The sequence below is a fragment of the Gossypium arboreum genome, chromosome 8 (assembly GCF_025698485.1).
Source record: "Gossypium arboreum isolate Shixiya-1 chromosome 8, ASM2569848v2, whole genome shotgun sequence".
NCBI lineage: Eukaryota > Viridiplantae > Streptophyta > Magnoliopsida > Malvales > Malvaceae > Gossypium > Gossypium arboreum.
Window position 1 is genome coordinate 14,698,245 of NC_069077.1, and position 9,064 is coordinate 14,707,308.

Sequence of the window (9,064 nt, forward strand, 5' to 3'; positions counted from 1 at the left end):
CCTTTTTCTTTAGTCATGAATTGCACAACTATAGACATTTAGCCATATGTATTAAGGGTTAAGTGGATACATTACGACAAATTTTGTAAAAATAGGGTGAAATAGGAATTATCAGTGTGATATAGTGATTATAAGTTAGTCAATATTTGCAACAAAAGAAAATTTCAAAAAGAAAATCAAAACAAGTAGAAAAAGAACTTGAAAAGTAAAAGCATTTGTGAGTGAGATGTATTGAAAATGAAAAAAAATGTGACAAAGTGACAAAAGTAGAAAAGCCTGTTCATTAGTGTACAAAAACTCATGAGCTAGCCGTAATTGTTATATTATGTTGTAACTTCCTATGTGGAGGAATAAAGAAGGTGAGAGAAAGAGAAATAAGGCGGTGAGCGGGAAAAGGTCACTAAAGGGGAGAATAGGGAACAATATGATGTGTCAAACTATTTTTGTGCTTGAAACTATTTTGATGCTTACTATTCTTGAATTCCATACTTCTCATAAGCCTCAGAACGTTACAAGCCAAAAATTCTTATGTGATCTAGGTAGACATATTTATGAATTGACATCATATTAAATAACATTTTCGACTGTTTGTATTCTGCTAGGATAATCAAATTACATTTATGATTTATTGATGGACTCATACGTTTGAAAACCCTAATGTTTGTATACATCGTAATATACTGAACTTAAGTGTTTGATATCAAAAGTGGTAAATTAGTTATATATCATGTCAAGATTATGGGTAAATATGGAATGCCCAATTATGTTCTCCGAAACCAACGTTTGTACTATACTTGCTTAAGGGTCATCGTTTAATTTTATGTTTTTATTGCTTTGCTTGAGGATAAAAAATAACTTAAGTTGGGGGGAGTTTAATCTATCGTAATACACTGTAGCAGATTAAACTAGTTTTTGCACTTGAAAACCTTGAATACAAGCATTTTTATTCTGCTTTATGTTAGTTTAAATTTAATAAAAAGTGTACTTTGAGTATTTTATTGACCTTAGGGGCCAAATGAGGCCTAAAAATGAGCTAACGTACTTAGTGAGTGTACAAGAGACCATCTGAGGGCGTATAAACTCAATAATGATTGTTGTGTTACAACATGGGAAGTTTGATGTCACAACATAGGGAGCAGAATGTAAGAATCTCGAGATTGCCTTCGGTATCGTGACACAGCCCTGGGATGTCGCAACACACCCTTGAATCTACCCTAAATATAACACCCCCTAACCCGATTCTGCCGCTAGAGGGGTTATGAGGTATTACCCAACGATCACAACAACCTTTGAACATTCATATAGTAAATTATAACTGTATAATAATATGTTGCCAAGCCAAATTTAAATATAAACTTAACAACTCATTTGTTTATACTTACTAACAAGGTCAATTCACCATTTTACGAATTCAAAAAAAAAAATTAATAATAATAATAATAGGTTAAACCAAATGCCATCAATGCTTGATATTTACTCAACAAAATAAGGTATATATATAAGTACTTAACAAAAATTTATGTGCATGAAATAAGATTATAACAAGACCAAATGTGCATCATTTGTCATCAATGTTTAAGTAAAATAACCATGTCATTTCAATCATTTTGAACATCTATATAAAACCATATATATATATATATATATATTCAATATACATAGCAAAATCATGTAGGTAATAATCCAAATATAAATACCAATCACTAAGCTTAAAACATATTCATGCTTGCCATTAACACGAATATCAATATCCAACCCACAATTGACCAAATTATAAGTAAAATTTTCGATTATAAACCAATAACATATAAAACAACTCACTTACCACAACATATACATACCATATTGATCATTACTATAAACAAATGCACATAATTTAGACATCACAAATAAAGGCAAACTCAAACCACAACCAAATATAACCAAACTTTAACATGTAAATTAAATCATTTTCGCATGACTTAACCATTAAACATATATGAAATTTAAACATCTCCAAAAGAGTTATTAGCTTATACATGCCATAAGTACCGAACCAACTTTTAAAAGTACCAAAATATTGAAGATAGTGTGGATGACTTTACTAACGATCCCCGAGCACGTAACGATTTCCAAAATCTATAAAATAGAGACAAGAAAAACACATCCAAAGTAAGCTACCATATCTTACCACATTAAATTTAATAGGCTAGTATTATCTAACTAAGTCATGCTACTAGATTAATTAATCAATATCTTACCACATTCAAAATAATTTATTAATCATATGCCCAATATGCATCTGCTCAACCATAATATACTACATTACTCACAAACACAAAAAAAATCAATGCATTTAACATTCATCGTCGAATAACATTAATATATTCGATCACAAAGCCATTAAATCCAATCTATCTTTATACATACTTTCAATTTATAATACTCATCACATAGAATCAATGCTCACCTGCACAAACTTGAGCTATACATCATAGTTATTCATCAAGAAATTTGAAGCTTTAATTCATTCAACCATTTCTGAACTACTCAAATAAATCTCACACCTAGCGCCAATGTTTACTCGGAAAATATATATACAATTTGCACACTTAGTGCTTAATATTTAAACTCGCACACTTAGTGCTCAATAACCACATTCGCACACTTAGTGCAAGATTCACATCCGTAATCGTTTACACTCGCACACTTAGTGCCTAAATTCTATTACTCAATACACGCCAATTTAAGTTCATCAATTTCTTTCAAATTCGCAACATCAATCTTTCATGTAATTCAATTTAGCTCTTCTACTTAATTTGATTTAAATTTATATCAACAACACAAAATTTGCTTAATAACTTACCTCGGATATCGACGACGCTTGAGTTTGACTACTCAACGATTTTTGATTTTCCCGATCCACGTCCGATCTTTTGGTTCTTGATCTAAAAGTTCCAAATTAAGCTCATTCAAATAAAACTTTATTCATTTAAATCCAAATACACATAATTGAGCAATTTACCAAATCACCCCTAACATTATGCACTTTTACAATTTAATCCAATTTTACAAAATACAAAATATAAAGAATTTACATGTACAATGCTAAGGCCGAATGTTCACTAGGCTTATATAAGTCCTCCCATTTCACTAATTTCACAATCTAATCCTTCAATTTAATATTTTCAAAATTTAACCCTAAATGCTCAAAATTACCAAAAAATATTCAATACCAAAAATGTTAATCTAACACATTTATCTTATTTTTAACATCAAACATAAATTTCATCAAACTATTAACAATGACACTTCATGAATACATAATCAATTTCAAAATTTCAAGCATGGGCTTTATAATATTCATAGCAACGATCTCAAAAACGTAAAAATTAATAAAAACCGAACTCAAATCACTTACCTAATTGAATTTGCAAGGACCGAAAATACCAAAGCTTAGACTTTCTTTTTCTTTCTCTTAGTTTCGGCCAAATGAGAATAAAAAGATGAACACTTTCATCTTTTAACAAATATAATATATTAATATATATTAAAATATATCATAATGTCATAATATATAATAAACAATTCAAGTTACTATTTCATGCATTTTGGCCGGCCACTAATTCCTAATTATGGCTAAATTGCAACCTTAATATTCCATAGTATAAAAACATTCATAATTTGGCCCTTATACATTAACCCTTAAATTTTTATTTTACGCGATTAAACCCTTTTTCATCAATCGACCTCCAAACATCAAAAATTTTTAAACGATACTTTCACAAAAGCAACTTCACACATTTTAATCATAGAAAATAATATTTAAATATTATTTTAACTCAGATTCGGGGTCCCGAAACCACCGTTCCAAATAGGGTGAAAATTGGGCTATTACACTAAACCTAAGCATATTACCTTCAATGTCACGACACAAGCACTAGGGTGTCATGACATCGATCTTTTATGATAAATACTTACGAGCTAAGGGTGTTTTGGTCCGCAAATCAAAAGTTAAATAGAATAGCATCAGCTGACCTAGGTTTAAGGACAACAATAACCCTAACTCTATAAATAGGCTCTTAAACACTTTTTAAGGACAACTTTTGATATTCTAAGTTTTTCTTTGTAAATTTAGTCTTTAGTTTTTCCTTTCTTTAAAGAATAACATTTATTTCAATTCTCTTCTATTTTGTGTTATTCAGAGAAGCTAATTTGTAGATTCGAACCAAATCTTATGGATTCTGTGCTACATCAATCAACACAATTCAAGATTCTCTAAACCTTAATCTTAATTTATTTTTTATGCATATATTATTTGTTAAGCTTATTGTGTTCCTCAGATCCATGAGGAATTTATTGTCTTATGGGGGATTATTGAGTTGAGGTGTGGCTAACTGATGACTAATAAACCATAATTTATACATATTTTTACCCCATGTTTTGGCATATTTATGAATAATTTTCCTTGGTTTTAGTGAATTTGATGCTCCTAATCCTTTAATTTCATGTTTTACAATCAGGAGAGCTTAGAATAGCAAAAAAAAGCAAGAAACGGGCCAAAAACGGACAAATTAGGCTTAAAATAGTGTTTCACACGGCCTAGGCACTTCCACACGGGTAAACCACATGCTCGTGTGAGGCACATGGGTAGACCACATGCCTGTGAGTCATGGCTGTTATAACTAGAAACCAACTCAGAATTACACACGGTTTGAGCACTTGCACACGGGCGTGGCACACGGCCGTGTCCCTGTCGAGCCCAAGTCTAGTTCTACTCAAAAAAGGCCACTTTTGAGGGTTTAGAAGCATTCTAAAGCCTATATAAATACCCTAGAAGAAGATGAGAGGGAACACACAGAGTTGGTAGAAAATACTCAAGAATAGCCATCGGAATCACCTCGGAGCCAGGATCTACATCAAGACTGAAGATTTCCATCCAATTTTCTAGAAGTTCTTTGGGTTTCTTTATGTTTTATTGTTTTCCAAACTTTGAGATGTTTTCTATTATTATTATGAACTAAACTCCCTAAATACCTAAGGGAGATAAAACCTAAGATGGATCTTATTAGTCTTTGATTTATATGATAAATATTTGTTCTTATTCTTAATTGTGAGTTTTAATCCTTGCTTTAATATTCCAAGATATCAATTTAGATTTTTGATGTGCTTATTCAGTGGAGCAAAACTCCCTGTTTAAGAGTAGATCATTCATAATTAAGCGGAGTTGCATGCAATCCTGGAGATAGGACGACATAAATCTGTCAGATTAGAGTCAAATCTAATAAGGGAATCCGTAGATCGAGTTAATGCGACAATAGGGGTTTTAATTAGAAAGAGATTTCGATTAATCAACCTAGAGTCAGCTGTTTTTAGTCTCGAAAGGGGTAATAACATAAATCAAGGATTTCTACAGAATAAGTCAAGTGATAAATCGTCTAAGTCAAAGGTAATAAGTGAAGTCTAGGTGGATTCTTTCTTGGGTATTGTCTTCTCCATTGGTTTTTCTAAAGTATTTTCCAACTTTCATTTCTGTCGTAATCTTAGTTAAATTAGAAAATTTGTTTAGTTTAAAAACATCCTTTCATTCTTAGGCTAGATAATAAAAATATATTAATTACTAGTACTTTTAGTCCTCGTGGATACGATATTTTCGGTCTCACCATAACTATACTATTGTTCGATAGGTGCGCTTGCCTTAAGTCGAATTTTTAGTTAGTTTCACGACCATCAAGTTTTTGGCGCCGTTTCCGGGGACTAAGATATTAGGAACGCTTAATTTTTATTACTTTAGCCATTTTTTTTATTTTTATTGCAATTTAATTTTATTTTTGCTTAAATTATTAAATTTTCTTTTATTTACTTCTGGTAGGTTTTTATAGTTTATGACTAGAAGAAACCCGTCAAGACCTCTACTCTTTGATAATGAGATCGAAAGCACAGCTCACAGAAACCGAAGAGAAATAAGGCGAAGTCTATGATACATAAACGAAGGGAAAGAGGGCGGTATTCAAACCACAACCGAGGAGATGGCTGATAATCAAAATAATCCATTACCTCCTGTGGTTGTTGCAAACCCAGTAAATCAGGATCCTACTCCTCGTACTATGTATGCTTATGCTAAACCTATTTTAACAAGAGCTGAATTGAGTATAGTTAGACCTGCTATTGCTGCAAATAATTTTGAACTGAAACCTAACACGATTCAAATGATACAACAGTTTGTTCAGTTTGATGGTTTGCAGGACGAGGATCCAAACACTCATTTAGCAAACTTTCTGGAATTCTGTGACACTTTCAAGTTTAATGGTGTTTCTGACGATGCCATTTGCCTTCGATTGTTTCCATTCTCATTAAGGAACAAATCCAAACAGTGGTTGAACTCGTTACCACAAGGTTCAATCACAACTTAGGAACAAATGACCAAAAAATTTTTACTAAAATATTTTTCGTCGGCTAAAAAGCTAAATTAAGGAATGATATTTCTTCTTTTGTGTAGATGGATTTAGAAACACTTTATGATGCATGGGAGAGATACAAGAACCTATTAAGAAGGTGCCCTCACTATGGTTTACCCCTTTGGCTACAAGTTCAAACTTTCCACAACGGTTTGAATCCCTCAACTAGACAGATGATTGACGCAGCCACTGGTGGGACTATTAATAATAAGACACCTGAAGAGGCTTATGAATTTATGGAAGAGATGTCATCGAATAACTATTAGTCGCAAGTCATGAGGACAAAGACAACAAAAGCAACCGGCATTTTTAACGTCGATTCGATTACTATGCTCTTTAATCATGTAGAACTTTTGAATAGAAAAATTGATGGTTTGTTTGGCTCCTCACAGGTTCATCCAATAATGCAATGTGATGCAAGTGGGGGTGGAATAAACAATTTGAACTATCCATCATACGGCCCTACCATGGAGAATAAGCAAATGAACTATATGGGTAATAATCCTCGACCTCAAAATAATCCTTATAGTAACACTTATAATGCAGGTTGGAGGAACCACCCAAATTTTTCATAGGGAGGCAAAGGAAATCAAAGACGACCACCCCCTCTAGGCTTTCAACAACAACCGTACTAGCCAGAGAAAAAGTCGAACCTTGAGGAGATGATGATAAAATTCATCTCAGTAGCGAAAACTCGTTTTTAGAATACTGAAACCGTACTTAAAAATCAGCAAGCATCAATTCAAGGACTTGAGAATCAAAAAGGACAGTTGGCCAAGATGATTTCAGAGAGACCACCAGGAAGCCTACCTAACAATACCGAGCCCAACCCAAAAGAGCATGTGAAGGCAGTTACAATAAGGAGTGGGAAGGTGCTAGTTGAATCTGAAAAGAAGCTGCAACCAGAAGCTGATAAAAAAGAATGTGAGAAGGAAAAAACCGAAGATAATGAAAACTCGATGTTGAGGGAATATAAACCACCAATCCCATACCCAGCGAAGTTGAAGAAAAACCGCATGGATGCACAATTCGGTAAATTTCTCGAACTTTTTAAACAATTACATATTAATTTACCTTTTGTTGAAGCTATCTCGCAGATGCCCACATATGAAAAATTTTTAAAGGAGCTTCTAACAAATAAAAGGGAGTTTGAGGATTTATCTATAGTGGAACTCAACGAGGAATGCTCCACTATACTCCAAAATAAACTGCCAACCAAACTGAAAGATCCAGGGAGTTTTACTATTCCTTGTTTAATTGGTAGTTTGAATGTTGAGAAGGCACTAGCTGATTTAGGTGCTAGTATTAATTTGATGCCATATAAAATGTTTAAACAACTTGGTCTTGGGGAAACAAAACCCACTAGGATGAGTATTCAACTAGCTGATAAATCTATTAAATATCCTAGGGGTATTATAGAGGACATACTTGTAAAAGTAGACAAATTTATATTCCCTATTGATTTTGTTGTGTTTGACATGGATGAGGATGTTGAGGTGCCTTTAATTTTAGGTCGTCCATTTTTAGCCACTGCTAGGGCTGTCATTGATGTGGGTGATGGTAAACTTTTGCTTCGAGTAGGTGACGAAGAGATTATTTTCAAAATTTATGATACTATGAGATTTTTTAAGGAACAGGATGACTCATGTTATTATATTAACTCTATTGATCATGCTACTCAAGACTCTTTGCAGGAAATCATACATAAGGACACGTTGGAACTGTTTCTTATCCAATGAGATGAGGTAAATGATGATGATTCTGAGATAGGTAAGATAAAAGCGGAATTGAATTCCAATGAACCTTCATTGAGATAGAAGAACTACGAAGGTATTAAGGTAAACAATGAAGTAAAATTAAAACCCTCTGTTGAAGAACCACCTAAATTGGAATTAAAACAATTACCAGATCACTTGGAATACATGTTTCTTGGAGATAGTTACACATTACCAGTAATTATTGCTTCAGATTTACAGCTAACCGAAAAGGACGAGTTACTCAAAGTTTTAAAGGAGCATAAAAGAGCCATAGCTTGGAATATTTTTGACATAAGAGGGATTAACCCTCCTTTTTGCACACATAAAATCCTAATGGAAGATGAATTCAAACCTTGTGTGCAAGCGCAAAGACGGTTGAATCGTAACATGAAAGAAGTTGTAAAAGTTGAAGTAATTAAACTTCTAAATACTGGAATTATTTATCCTATCTCTGACAGTTCTTGGGTTAGTCCTGTGCAGGTTGTTCTTAAGAAATGAGGCATAACTGTCGTGGCTAATGAGAAGAACGAATTAATTCTAGCACGAATAGTCACAGGATGGAGAGTCTGCATCGACTATAGGAAATTGAGCAATGCCACAAGAAAAGATCAATTTCCCCTACCATTCATTGATCAGATGTTGGAAAGATTATATGGACATATGTATTATTGCTTCCTAGATAGACTCTCCGGTTATTTCCAAATCCCAATAGCTCCTGAGGATCAAGAGAAAACGACATTGACATGTCCATGCAGTACGTTTTCTTATTGACGAATGTCTTTTGGACTATGTAATGCTCCTGTTACTTTTCAGCGATGTATGTTGGCTATTTTTCATGAACTTATGGTAGACATTATGGAGGTATTCATG

At 33.1% G+C, this 9,064-nt stretch overlaps 1 non-coding gene across 1 annotated transcript; it reads right to left on the minus strand.

Moving 5' to 3' along the window:
- Window positions 1-6,445: 6,445 nt before the first annotated feature.
- LOC128280142 (small nucleolar RNA R71) lies at window positions 6,446-6,552 on the minus strand. Its single transcript, XR_008270324.1, has one exon. It is a non-coding gene; the product is annotated as a small nucleolar RNA R71 (small nucleolar RNA).
- Window positions 6,553-9,064: the final 2,512 nt, after the last annotated feature.